Genomic DNA, 15514 nt, shown 5'->3' with positions numbered 1-15514 from the left:
GTTACTAATATTCATTTATTTCACTTCTATTCCTGTTTGTGTATTTCCTCCCCCCAACACATAAAATCCACAAGGGCAAGAGCTTTGTTTTGTTTCGTGCTACATCTTCAATGCTTAGGAAGGGGTCCAGCACATAGTAGGCATTCAATAAACATTTTTTGAATGAAGAAATGAATAGTTACACTCTTAGGGCTAAATATGACAATCTTTCTGAGTTTACAAAAGAAAATAAATAATCAGGAGACAATAGCTAGATTCTTGATGTAAAACAATCATTCTAATATTTCTTCAATAGTTAAGTGATAACAACAACTCAAAGACTTCAGTAGATGTTGTAACCAATACTTCCATAAACTTTAAGTAACCACTATAATAAATGGTTCCCCACCCCACCCCCAACCCCCTGCCAGATTAGGTTTTAGTCTCTGGCTGTCCACAGGGTGACATTTATTTCCCATGTGTTATCATATTCAACAATGGTTAGTTTGCAGAGCCACAACACACATAGGAAAATATTATTAAAATGTTCATTCCAAACTTGTTCCAGATAAAGAACTGAGCTCTTTATAAATAAGGAAAGTCTAAAAATAAAGGACAGATATTTTTAAGTGTTTTAACTATTTTGTTTGGAAATAGTTTCAAACTTACAGAAAAGTTACAAATATAAGAATACAAGAATCACCCTTATACTCAAAGTCACCAATTGTTAACGGTACCTTCTTTACTTTGTCATTTGTGCTCATGAACTTTCTTTCCCTTCACACAGACAGACACACTTGAGCTGTCTTTTTTTTTCCTAAAGCAACTGAGGATGAATTATGTATATCATGGTTCTTTGCGCCTTTGCTTCAATGTGTATTTCCTTAGAGATATTCTCTTTCATAACCACAATACAGTTGTTGTCAGTAATTTGAACATTGCTACAATATTTGTATTTAGGATCAGTACTCCAAGTTATTTCAATTAATCCAATGATAATCATTTTATAGTAGTATTTTTCCCCCCACCCAGTATAGGATCCAGTCCAGGGTCAGGTATTGCAGTTAATGCAATACCTAGGCTTATCTTTCTTAAGCCTCCCATAATTTGGAACACTTCCACAGCCTTTGTCTTTTATGACATTGTTTTTTGTTTTGTTTTGTTTTAAGAATACAGCCTCCTCCCCTTTTTATTACGTAGAATGTTTCTCGTGTGGGGTTTGTCTATTGTTTCCTCCAGATTCAGGTTATGTAGTCTTGGCCAGAATACTACACAGATGACGATATATCCCCTCAGGGCATCATATCTAGATTCACGTGGTACCCATGTTGTTGCTGGATTTCACCAATGCATAATCCCTATTTTAAACCTTGCAAATAATACACAGGCGGTGGGGAGACACTTTAACTCTATGGAAATACCCTGCTCCTCATCAATATTTCCCCCCCTAGATTTTGTTATGATTCTTGCCCTGCCTAATAAGAGCTGCAAAATGATGATTTTCCAACTCTAGAATTCAGAATTCTACTGTAAGCATGAGAGCTCTCTTATTTGTTCATTTATTTATTAGTTTATTATCATTATGGATAATGGATTTCTATTTTTAATGGTTCATAACTCATTACTATACTTATCTGATGACTAGACCAGTAGGACCTCCAAAAGGCTTGTGACATGCTCCCATATTTTTCAAAAACATTTTATTTTCTAGCATTAAAAAAAAGGTACAGATTCACCCGGTATATACCCTTGCAATCAGCCATTCCTCTGAGGAACTCCAGTCCCTTTGTGTTGGGAATACTATTAGATATCGAGATTGGGGGATTAGGTGTGCCAACTGCTCTTTGCCTTTTTCTTGGACAGAACTACTAGGAAATACATGCATGCATATACACATATGCATATAAATATATGTTCATACACACATATACATGTGCACGTATACATACTGGTTTCAAAAATAATAAATTTACACTGATACCTTCAATTCCAATCCATCCCCACAGGATTCATTTTTCCCTTCTCCCAATGTATATTTGTATGTCCCTCCTTCCTCAGGTCCTAGCTTCAACAACCTGAAAACATTTACTCAATCCATAATATACCTAAAAATGACCCAGAGTTGCTTTGTCCATATCACTACAAAAAATAAACTCTAGAGGAAAGAGTTCAGGATTTGTTTGCAATCCCTCTCTCTTACCGGTACCCAGGATGAGGGTAAACAGTCAAATATTATGTTAAAAAATTACTTACAGTCACTCTTTCTTCCCCTTCAATGTAGGTATAGTACTAATTTATAGTACAATCAGGTTCATTTGTTCTGGTGGTTTAGGACTTTCCCCATTCCCATCTTTATTTTCAATATGGAAGATAATATGCTTTGAAAAGTCAAAACTATATAAAAAGGTATATAGCCTTAAGAAGTGTCATTCCCTCCCATAAACTTTTGTTCTCTACTGCCCCTTCTTTTTGTGAAGTTAAGCAGACATGAGTGCGTTTTATCACTCCCCACCCCTGCCATTTTTTCACAAAAGATAGCAAACTAATATGTGTGTTTACACTAACCAGCTCAATCGAGACTGGAGGAAGCTCTTCCCAAAGTAATTTATAAGACTAGCAATACCTCAATACCAAAACCAGACAGAGACATTACAAGAAAAGAAGACTAGAAATCCAGTATCTTTGTGAACACAGATGCAAAAAATTTTAACAGAATTTTAGCAATATATAAAAGGGATATTACACCATAACCAACTGAAGTTTACCCTGGAAATATAAGGTTGGTTCAACATTCAAAAATTAATCAATATAATTCACCATATCAACAGAATAAAGAAAAACCATACGATGATTCCAATAGATGCAAAAATAGCATTGGACAAAATTCAACATTCATTCATGATTTTAAAAACTCTTAGTAAACAAGGAATACAACGGAACTTAAGCTGAACAATGGCATCTTTAAAACAAATACAGGGACTTCCCTGGTGGCGCAGTGGTTAAGAATCTGCCTGCCAATACAGGGGACACAGGTTCGAGCCCTGGTCCGGGTAGATCCCACATGCCACAGAGCAACTAAGCCCGTGCGACACAACTACTGAGCCTGCACTCTAGGGCCTGCATGTCGCAACTACTAAGCCCGCGCGCTCCAACTACTGAAGCCCATGCACCTAAAGCCTGTGCTCCGCAACAAGAGAAGCCACTGAAATAAGGAGCCCATGCACCGCAACAAAGAGTAGCCCCAGCTCGCCACAACTAGAGAAAGCCACGTGCAGCAAAGACCCAACACAGCCAAAACTAAAAATAAATAAATAAATAAATAAAACAAATACAGCTGACATCATACATAATGGTGAAAGGCTGAATGTTTTCTGTCTTTAACATTATACTGGAAGTACTAGCCAGGGCTATATGGTATGAAAAAGAAATAAAAGGCATACACTACTATGGAAGAAATAAGACTCGTTATTCCAGGCAACATGACTGTCTATATAGACAGAAAATCCCAAAGAATCTACAAAAAACAAAAACAACAACAAAAAGCCTACTAGATATAATAAGGGAATTTAACAAGGTTGTAGTATACAAAGTCCAATATATAAAGATCAATCATGTTTCCACATATCAACAAAGAAACACTTGGAAATTACATATTTATATTGCGCTGGCCAAAAAGTTCGCTTGGGTTTCTCCGTTAAGATGTTATGGAAGAACCCGAATGAACTTTTTGGCCAACCCACTATATTGCCATTTATAATACCACCACCAAACCATGAAATTCTTAAGGATAAATCTAACAAACTATATGCAAGATCTGTATTTTGAAAACCATAAAACACTGATGAGATAAATCAAAGATGATGTGTGTAAATGAAGAGATATATATACCATATTGATGGACTGGGAGACTCAACATAGTTAAATTATCACTCCTCCCCAAAATTTATCTACAGATTCAATGCAACCCCAATCAAAACTCAGGCAGATTTTTTTTTTTTTTTTTGGAAACCATCAGAATGATTCTAAAATTTACATAGAAAAGCCAGGAAACTAGAATAGCCAAAACAATTTCAAAACAAAACAAAATTGGAGTACTCATATTACATGATACCAAGATTATTATAAAGCCACAGTAAATCAATGGAAAAGAAAGATTTCAGAAACAGATGTAGACATACATGGTCAACTGATTTCTGACAAAGATGTCAAGCAACTGAATGGAGAACAGAAAAGCTTTTCACCAAATAGTCCTAGAACAATTGGACATCCACGTACAAAAGTCCAAAACAAAACTAAAAAATCTCAGTCAACCCATACATCACATTACATACAACCTTTAACTCAAAATGGATCATAGACCTAAATGTAAAACCTTAAACTTATCAAACTTCTAGAATAAAATGGTGCTAAATCAGTGACTTTGGGTTAGGCAAAAAGTTCTATGGGATATAAAGCACAAAACGTAAAAGAAAAAACTGAGAAACTGGATTTGATCATAATTAACTTTTGCTCTTCAAAAGACACTGTTTTAAAAATGAAGCCACTATTTTAAAAATGGGAGAACGTATTTGTAAAACAAATACCAGCTAAAAGACCGGTATTTCCAAAATATATAAAGAACTCTTAAAACTCAATAATAATAAAATAAGCAGCCTAATTTTATTTATTCATTTATTTATTTTTTGTCCGCATCTTGTGGCTTGTGGGATCTTAGTTCCCCAACCATGGATTGAACCCACACCCTTGGCAGTGAAAGTGTGGAGTCCTAACCAATGGACCACCAGGGAATTCCCAAGCAGCCTAATTTTCAAAAGAGCAAAAGATGTCAATACTTCTAAAATAAACCAGATGTAGATGGTAAACAAGCAGATAAAAGGATGTAAATATGATTACTTACTCATGAAAAGCAAATTAAAACCATTTTTAATAATGCTGCTATGAAAACCAGCTTTTTTGCAGACATATGCTTTCATTTCTCTTGGATATATACCTAGGAATGGAATTTACAGCTCATAAGGAATAAGTTTAACTGTGTAAGAAACTAACCAACTATTTGCTAAAGTGGCTATACCCTTTTACCAGCAATGTATGAGAGGAAACTTCTAGTTGCTCCACATCCTCATCAATCTTAACATTGTGAGACTTGATTCTTAGCCATGCTAGTGGGTGTATAGTAGTATCTCCATGTTGTTGTTTTTTTAATATATCTTTATTGGAGTATAATTGCTTCACAATACTGTGTTAGTTTCTGTTGTACAACAAACTGAATCAGCCCTATGCTGACATATATCCCCATATGCCCTCCCTCTTGAGCCTCCCTCCTACCCTCCCAATCCCACAACTCTAGGTTGTAGCAAAGCACTGAGCTGATCTCCCTGTGCTATATTGCTGATTCCCACTAGCTAGCTATTTTACATTTGGTAGTGTATGTATGTCGATGTTACTCTCACTTCACCCCAGCTTTGCCCTCCCCCCATCACGTCCTCAAGTCCATTCTCTACGTCTACGTCTTATTCCTGCCCTGCCGCTAGGTTCATCAGTACCATGTTTTTTTAGATTCCATATATATGTGTTAGCATACAGTTATTTGCTTTTCTCTTTATAACTTACTTCACTCTGTATGACAGTCTCTACGTCCACACACCTCACTACAAATAACTCAATTTCGTTTCCTCTTATGGCGAGTAATATTCCATTGTGTATATGTGCCACATCTTCTTTATCCATTCATCTGTCAATGGACATTTAGGTTGCTTCCATGTCCCGGCTATTGTAAATAGTGCTGCAATGAACATTGTGGTACACGTCTCTCTTTGAATTATGGTTTTCTCAGGGTATATGCCAAGTAGTGGGATTGCTGGGTCATATGGTAGTTCTACTTTTAGTTTTTTTAAGGAACCTCCATACTGTTCTCCATAGTGGTTGCATCAATGTACATTCCCACCAACAGTGCAGGAGGATTCCTTTTTCACCACACCCTTTCCAGCATTTATTGTTTCTAGATTTTTTGATAATGGTCATTCTGACCGGTGTGATGTGATACCTCATTGTAGTTTTGATTTGCATTTCTCTACTAATTAGTGATGTTGAGCAGCTTTTCATGTGCCACTTGGCCATCTGTATGTCTTCTTTGGTGAAATGTCTACTTAGGTCTTCTACCCATTTTTTGATTGGGTTGTTTGTTTTTTTGATATTGAGCTCCATGAGCTGTTTATATATTTTGGACATTAATCCTTTGTCCACTGTTTCATTTACAAATATTTTCTCCCATTGTGAGGGCTGTCTTTTCATCTTGTTTATGGTTTCCTTTGCTGTGCAAAAGCTTTTACGTTTAATTAGGTCCCATTTGTTTATTTTTGTTTTTATTTTCATTACTCTAGGAGGTAGGTCAAAAAAGATCTTGCTGTGGTTTATGTCAAAGAGTGTTTTCCCTATGTTTTCCTCTAAGAGTTTTATACTGTATGGTCTTACATTTAGGTCTTTAATCCATTTTGAGTTTATTTTTGTGTATGGTGTTAGGGAGTATTCTAATTTCATTCTTTTACATGTAGCTGTCCAGTTTTCCCAGCACCACTTATTGAAGAGGCTGTCTTTTCTCCACTGTATGTTCTTGCCTCCTTTGTCGTAAATTAGGTGACTATATGTGTGTCGGTTATCTCTGGGCTTTCTATCCTGTACCATTGATCTATAATTCTGGTTTTTGTGCCAGTATCATACTGTCGTGATTACTGTAGCTTTGTAGTATAGTTTGAAGTCGGGAAGCCTGATTCCTCCAGCTCCGTTTTTCTTTCTCAAGATTGTTTTGGCTATTCTGGGTCTTTTGTGTTTCCATATGAACTGTAAAATTTTTTGTTCTAATTCTGTGAAGAATGCCATTACTAGTTTGATAGGGATTGCACTGAATCTGTAGATTGCTTTGGGTAGTATAGTCATTTTCACAATACTGATTCTTCCAATCCAAGAACATGGTATATTTCTCCATCTGTTTATTTCATCTTTGATTCCTTTCATCAGTGTTTTATAGTTTTCTGAGTACAAGTCTTTTGCCTCCTTAGGCAGGTTTATTCTTAGGTATTTTATTCTTTTTGTTGCGATGGTAAATGGGATTGTTTCCTTAGTTTCTCTTTCCGATTTTTCATTGTTAGTTTATAGGAATGCCAGAGATTTCTGTACATTAATTTTGTACCCTGCAACCCTACCAAATTCGCTGATTAGTTCTAGTACTTTTCTGGTGGCATCCTTAGGATTTTCTATCTTCTTTTCCAATTTTTATTCCTTTTATTTCTTTTTTTTTTCTCTGATTGCCATGGCTAGGTCTTCCAAAACTATGTTGAATAAGAGTGGCAAGAATGGACATTCTTGTCTTCTTCCTGATCTTAGCGGAAATGCTTTCAGTTTTTCACCACTGAGTATGATGTTTGCTGTGTGTTTGTCATATATGGCCTTTATTATGTTGAGGTAGGTTCCCTCTATGTCCATTTTCTGGAGAGTTTTTATCATAAATGGGTGTTGAAATTTGTCAAAAGCTTTTTTTGCATCTATTGAGATGATCATATAGTTTTTATTCCTTAATTTGTTAATATGGTGTATCACATTGATTGATTTGCATATATTGAAGAATTCTTGCAACCCTGGGATAAATCCCACTTGATCATGATGTATGATCCTTTTAATATGTTGTTGGATTCTGTTTGCTAGTATTTTGTTCAGGATTTTTGCATCTATGTTCATCAGTAAAGCTGGTCTATAATTTTCTTTTTTTGTGATATCTTTTACTGGTTTTGATATCAGGGTGATGGTGGCTTTGAGGATGAATTTGGGAGTGTTCCGCCCTCTGTAATTTTTTGGAAGAGTTTGAGAAGGATGGGTGTTAGCTCTTCTCTAGATGTTTGATAGAATTCACCTGTGAAGCCATCTGGTGCTGGACTTCTGTTTGCTGGAGCATTTTTATTTACAGTTTCAATTTCATTACTTGTGATAGGTCTGTTTATATTTTCTAATTATTCCTGGTTCAGTCTTGGAAAATTATACCTTTCCAAGAATTTGCCCATTTCTTCGTGGTTGTCTGTTTTATTGGCATATAGTGGTTTGTAGTAGTCTCTTATAATCCTTTGTATTTCTGCAGTGTCAGTTGTGATTTCTCCTTTTTCATTTCTAATTTTATTGATTTGCATCCTCTCCCTTTTTTTCTTGATGAGGCTGGCTAAGGGTTTACCAATTTTGTTTATCTTCTCAAAGAACCAGATTTTAGTTTTATCGATCTTTGCTACTGTTTTCTTTGTTTGTATTTCATTTATTTCTGTTCTGATCTTTATGATTTCCTTCCTTCTACTCACTTTGGGTTTTCTTTATTCTTCTTTCTCTAGTTGCTTTAGGTGTAGGGTTAGATTATTTATTTGAGATTTTTCTTGTTTCTTGAGGTGAGACTGAATTGCTATAAACTTCCCTCTTAGAACTGCTTTTGCTTCATCCCATAGGTTTTGGGTCCTCGTGTTTTCGTTGTCATTTGTTTCTATGTATTTTTTAATTTCTTCTTTGATTTCTTTAGTGATTTCTTGGTTATTTAGTAGTGCACTGATTAGCCTCCATGTATTTGTGTTTTTTACAGTTTTTTTCCTGATATTAACTCCCGATCTCATAGCGTTGTGGTCAGAAAAGATGCTTAATATGATTTCAATTTTCTCAAATTTTCCGAGGCTTGATTTGTGACCCAAGATGTGATCTATCCTGGAGAATGTTCCATGTGCACTTGAGAAGAAAGTGTATTCTGCCACTTTCAGGTGGAATGTTCTATAAATACCCATTAAATCTATCTGATCTATCGTATCATTTAAAGCTTGTGTTTCCTTATTTATTTTCTGTTTGGATGATCTGTCCATTGGTGTAAGTGGAGTGTTAAAGTCCCCTACTATTACTGCGTCACTGTTGATTTCTCCTTTCATGACTGTTAGCATCTGCCTTATTTATTGAGATGCTCCTATGTTGGGTGCATAAACATTTATAATTGTTATATCTTCTTCTTGGATTGATCCCTTGATCGTTATGTAGTGTCCTTCCTTATCTCTTGTAACAGTCTTTATTTTAAAGCCTATTCTATCTGATATGAGTATAGCTACTCCAGCTTTCTTTTGATTTCCATTTGCATGGAATATCTTTTTCCATCCCCTCACTTTCAGTCTGTATGTGTCCCTAGGTCTGAAGTGGGTCTCTTGTAGACAGCATATATACGGGTCTTGTTTTTGTATCCATTCAGCCAGTCTGTGTCTTTTGGTGGGAGCATTTAATCCATTTACATTTAAGGTAATTATTGATATGCATGTTCCTATGACCATTTTCTTAATTGTTTTGGGTTTGTTTTTGTGGGTCTTTTTCTTCTCTTGTGTTTCCCACCCAGAGAAGTTTCTTTAGCATTTGTTGTAAAGCTGGTTTGGTGGTGTTGAATTCTCTTAGCTTTTGCTTGTCTGAAAAGCTCTTGATTTCTCCATCAAATCTGAATGAGATCCTTGCTGGGTAGAGTAATCTTGGCTGTAGGTTTTTCTCTTTCATCACTTTAAGTATATCCTGCCACTCCCTTCTGGCCTGCAGAGTTTCTGCTGAAAAATCAGCTGATAACCTTATGGGAATTCCTTTGTATGTTATTTGTTGTTTTTCGCTTGCTGATTTTAGTATTTTTTCTTTGAATTTAATTTTTGTTAGTTTGATTAATATGTGTCTTGGTGTGTTTCTCCTAGGGTTTATCCTGTATGGGACTCTCTGTGCTTCCTGGACTTGGGTGACTACTTCCTTTCCCATGTTAGGGAAATTTTCCATTTCCTTGATGATTAGTGATGTTGAGCATCCTTCTGTGTAGTTATATCTTTCTATGTGGTATGTATTGGCCATTCATATACCCACGGTGAAATGTCTGTTGAAATCCTTGGCCCATTTTTTGACAGGGTTCTTTGTCTTATTATTAGATTATGAGAGTTCTTAAGATATTCTGGTTCAAATGCTTTGTTGGATATATGTTTTGCAAATATTTCTCCCAGTCTTTGGCTAGCCTTTTCATTTTTTTAATGGTACAGAATGTTCATTTAGAGAAAATTCATTGAGCTGTACACCTACAATTTCTTCACTTTTATTTATGTATATACTTGAAGGAATAGGTTTATTTAAAAAGAGAAAGAGGGAGCTAGATAATGGATGGTTCTTTGAAAGGTGACAAAGTCATCATCAACCAGTAGTCTGAAGACGATGCAAAATGGTCTGCAAATACTAAAAACTAGAAAATATATCCATATAATTTAAGAGCCCTTCATAGCATCCGGGTCCTATCAGATGCCCAGGCATGAAAACTAAAATTAGCAAAGGAAAATACTGTGTTGAGGGCCTCTCTTCTGCAATTCCTTATTGCAATTCGACCTCTGAATTCTAGACATTTCAGATTAGGATATATTATACTTTTTGTCAATTACATTTTTAAGTGGAAACTTTATGTTGATGAGAAAAGCAAAGAGATTCAACTTTAGTGTAATTACATAAAAAACTAATTAATGCAGTGACTTTCAATAAACATTTGATTGCCAAACACATATGCTAAAAAAATTTTAAACATTACATATACTTAAAATAGATAAGCAACAAAGATTTACTGTATAGCCCAAGGAACTATATTCAATATCTTAGAATAACCTATAATGGAAAATAACCTGAAATATCTATACACACACACACACACACACACACACACACACACACACACAGGTGAATCACTTTGCTGTACACCTGAAACTAACACAATATTGTAAATCAACTATACTTCAATTTAAACAAAAATTACATACGCTTTTGTTGGCAGCACAGATAGCTTTATATGTAAGTACTATTTATTAGTCCTTAATCATCCCAAAATTATCTCTCCTAACATTATAAGAAACAAAAATTATATGTTGGCATTTTTTGTATTAATAAAAATACATGCTTAGTAGAATATAAAATGTCAAGTAGCACATTTTTTGAAGCAAAACAATAAAACTGCTCTCCACCACAACAGCAACTCTTCTTTTTCCCTAACCCATGCCCCAAAGATAGTCTTTAACAGTCTGGTATGCACTTTAGACATTTTCTCTGCTCAAATGAGTATATATAGGTACACACACGTACACACACACGCCATCACAAATACAGGATATATGACATTTTAAAATTCTATTAACCAAAAATTTTTAAAGTTTTTAAATGAGGCTTTTATGATTGAGGAACTGTAAAACATGAAATCAAAAGGGGAAAAGATTTGAGTCAAGTAAGACAAAACTAGGTTAAAATTTAACACAGCCATTGGATGTGACTTGAAATCCTGCTTAAGTTTTGAGAACTTACAGAATATATTATTATTTCTGTTGTAGACACTTCTTAGAGTAGCTGGAGTGCCTACAGTCCCTTCCCTTTTCTGTGCCATGATCAATGGCCTTGAAGAAAAAGATCAGAGAAAAAACTAATAGGGAGATTTAGGGAATGGCTATTTGAATGAATCTCTCACAACAGGACCGCAATTTAAAAAAATTCCTCACCAGAACCCTGCCGCTGCCAATCAATGCAAACAAATCAAAATATAAAGCCTCTTAATAATCGGGTGGACAAGATGACCCTCATCATAGATCAAGTCACACTCCCTCTCTAGCCAGCCTAGTCCTTGCTCAGTGGTTTCATGAAAATAACCACAAGCAGCTGGCAGAAGAAGCAGTTATGCAAGGGATCAATTACATTGACTCACTAAGACTGACCTCACTGCCTCTACTATTGAGAAGCCAATTGCCTGAGTCCCCCGCAGGCACTACCTCTTAGCAGGCATCAAGCCCCTTGGATTACAGAAATGGTGATGGCCGATCCTTGCTGTAAGAGTCATCAATTCGGAATTTGCCTCTGCCAGCACCACTATGCAGAATTAACTGAATGCTTCCTATAAATCACACGGCCCCTGATCCAGGAATTCACTTCAAATGGCAATGGGTAGATGCACATGGCCTGATTAATCTTATCAAATAGACTCTTATTCAGACACAGCTGTCCCCACAGTAGGAAGCAATGATTAGAGAAGCTTGATGTAAGAGTTATTGCCAGAGCTAAAAACTTCTGAATTTGGGGTGCTGTCCTGCAGGATACAAAATGGGCTCTGAACCATCTACCAAAATATGCTGTCTCCCATCTCCAGAATATATTGGATGTGGGAACCAAACAGTAATAGTGGAGTGGTGTGTCTTTTCTGCTCTCAAAGTTTTGTTTTTTATCTTATGAACTCTGGAATCTGCTGACCTAGAAGTTTTAGTACCAAAAAAAAAAAAAAAAAAATACTTCTACCAGGGACAAAATAACCGTTTTACTCCACTGAAATCTGAGCTTATCATGTTCAGTTTGATTTCTTCATGACAGTAGAAAAACAAGCAAAAATGAAGGCTACAGGATGGGTTAAGAATGACTGTCCATGACTATCAAGGGGGAGAGAGGTTGCTACTCTACCTTTGGGGGCTAGGAAGACCATGAGAAGAACTCAGGGGAATCCACTGGATTAAGTTCTGGTAGTACTATGTAGTGTTAAGGTTAGTGGAAGCCTATCACAATACCATACAGTCAGAGCTACAAGGAGCTCAGACGCTTTCAAGAATGAAGGACTGGGGCTTCCCTGGTGGCGCAGTTGTTGAGAATCTGCCTGCCAATGCAGGGGACACGGGTTCGAGCCCTGGTCTGGGAAGATCCCGCGTGCCGCGGAGCGGCTGGGCCCGTGAGCCACAATTGCTGAGCCTGCGCGTCTGGAGCCTGTGCTCCGCAACAGGAGAAGCCGCGATGGTGAGAGGCCCGCGCACCGCGATGAAGAGTGGCCCCCGCTTGCCACAACTAGAGAAAGCCCTCGCACAGAAACGAAGACCCAACACAGCCATAAATAATAAAATAAATAAAAATTAAAAAAAAAAAAAAGAATGAAGGACTGGGTCAGGCTGTGAGGAAAAGAACCCCGATAAGCCGAGATGCTAGCAGAAGGTATGAAATCTGAAGCGAAACAGGTCAGGGTGTGTGCACTGATACAATATTAAGGCTTGTAGCCACCACTAATTTCCTTACTAGTCACTGGTAGATGGTAAGTACCTCCATCTTTCCCTTTAAATACATTTTCTTTTTATTTCCTTTCTCCCAATCATGAAGATGGCAAGTTAACAGGATTTAAATTTAAGTTGTAAAATATCAAGATAGAATCACAGTGGAACCAGGGGCAGCATGATATCACCCCGAATCAGTAGCCCTCTGCCTCTGAATGTGGCACTTCAGCTTGCATTTAGATTTTCTCCCACTAGAAAAGTTGCCTCCATGGATGGGATATAGCAGGATTATCTCGACATTTATACAAGTGGGGAGGGAAGTGAGGGGAAAGAAGAGAAGGGAAGGAAAAGGGGTAGTTAAACCACTAATGGGTGAGATCTTCTAGACACCCCCGAGGAGGGCTGCCCGGCTTTCCATTTCTCTTTCTGTGGGGATGGTCCCCACCACACAAGGGCAGACTCCTGGGGTTATGACTGTACATCATAACCGTGGGTCCTCTGGCTCTAGGAGACAGATCCCTGAGCTGAAAAGGGCTAATCTAATCATTTCTTGTTGGAATATAAAAATTGAAAAGGCAAGGCAGAGAATAAATCTTTACAGTGAAGTCACATTAATGGCAGGGGTCTGGAAAGAAGGTATAAAAACTCCTGCTGATGAGCTCCCAAGAGCTGCTCTGGTTTCTTCTGTTCAAGCCCCACTCATTCCATTCATCAATTTCCAGTATGGGTTCCAAAAATGCCTTTTGGTCGCCCTTAAGCTGGTGAGTATCAGCTGACTGAAACCCCAAAATGCTACTGACTTCTTCTAGGAAGTAAAAAGGTATGGAAGGTTCTCATTTTAACGTCAAATTATCACAATCGTACATTTTCCTTGCTTCCTCTTAGCCCGCTCAAAAACTAAACTAACATAGTGTACTTTTGCCTTCAGAATTGTGACATTAGAACTCTCATGCCTAACGTGCTTTTTCATATCCTCCTATTTTGCAAGAAAGCACATTTACCCCAAAGCTTCAGTCTGTTCATTTTAGCACCAGTTCCGTGTTAAGGCATTACTCTGAAATGTCAGCAGTTCTCTGCATCTCGTGATCCCATACTAGTGCCAACAAAGCAAAGTGAATGATTACTGATTAACAATGGAAATGAATTCTGTCCTTAAAAGACAATAGTATATAAAAAAAAATTTCAAGCCTAGTCTCTTTGTGCTCTCCACGTGCCTTGCTTCTCCGGTCACTTATATCCTAGATATAGACTTCTGACAAGGGATGCTTAAGCAGTTTCAGCCCTAATCTTCAATTCTGGATCAAGTCACTATTAACATTAATTCACCCAGCCTTACATCCCAGATTAGATTACTAGGGATCCTAACTTGTTCTGATACTCACTGTGTTCTACTCTTACCCTCTCTGCTGTTCTAGCCCTGTTTATACCTCAGTTATTGTAACTAGGCTTCTGTTCTAACACTTCTGGAGATTCCTAGTCTGGTCCCTGCCTGGTGTCTTCCTAGTACTGGGATGCCTACTTTCGATTACCAGTCCCAATCCCAAGGACTGGTATCAGGCCATTATCTGGAGTCCAGTACCCAGACAGAATTCTCTGGCAGCCAATCACATAAATATATGTATAAATTTATGAACTCACTCATTAATTTCTCTCTCTCTTTCTCTCAATTCTATGTGCTTCTTCACCTTGAATTCCCATTAGCAATAGATTGTGCAGATTGTTCTCTGCCTGTTCTATCCCTGACATGGGCTACCAAAGAGAACTTTTTCTCAAACGCCTGTAGTTTAGGTGAGATTGGCTCTAACATGCAGCAGTCTTTCAAATGTGGACTCATTCTAGTCTGTCCTGTATAACAGTTAAGCTCAGCCCTACTCTAAAACTTGGCCATGCTCTGTCATATCACAAATACAACAAAACTCTATCAAATCTTGAGATATGGTAAAAGTATACAAACTTAACATAATTTAGAAACAAAACAAATAAATGAGAAAATTTTTCTAAATGGTATGAATTGGAAACTTTGTAATACAGTGATATTAAAATAACATCATATGAATCCTGGACATTTACATGCCAAAATTTTTTTTTTAAATCATCAGATTATAATTTCTAAAAGTAGAGAAAAAAAACAATTACATTTTGTAACTATAGTCTATTATAGCATACAGAAATGACCATTTCATTCCCAAGAGTTCAAGCAGAAATTTCTTGACACAAAACAAATAAGGTACATCAAAGCAATAAAGTATATACATCTAATCATATAAATTCGTATCTCTTTTGAGCAATGCTAAATTCTTCTTTATGAAACATGATTAAATTTCTAATTCCATCTATTGCCAAAAAATGGGATTCCCATCATTTTCTCCAAAGTCTTGCTTTGTTATTAATAGTATATCCTCATTAAAGGTGTTTCCCCTCCTGGCTTTCTCTACCTTGATTCCTAACTAAAGATCAAGTTACAA

The 15514-nt window shown here is 36.8% G+C and overlaps 1 protein-coding gene across 6 annotated transcripts in view; it reads right to left on the bottom strand.

Annotated features, from left to right (window-relative positions):
* Nucleotides 1–15514, bottom strand: part of WDFY3 (WD repeat and FYVE domain containing 3) — a 272029-nt gene that overhangs the window by 244553 nt on the left and 11962 nt on the right. The window lies entirely within an intron of this gene.

Source organism: Eschrichtius robustus, chromosome 4 (genome assembly GCF_028021215.1).
Source record: "Eschrichtius robustus isolate mEscRob2 chromosome 4, mEscRob2.pri, whole genome shotgun sequence".
NCBI lineage: Eukaryota > Metazoa > Chordata > Mammalia > Artiodactyla > Eschrichtiidae > Eschrichtius > Eschrichtius robustus.
This window is presented reverse-complemented; position numbering and strand designations above follow the sequence as displayed.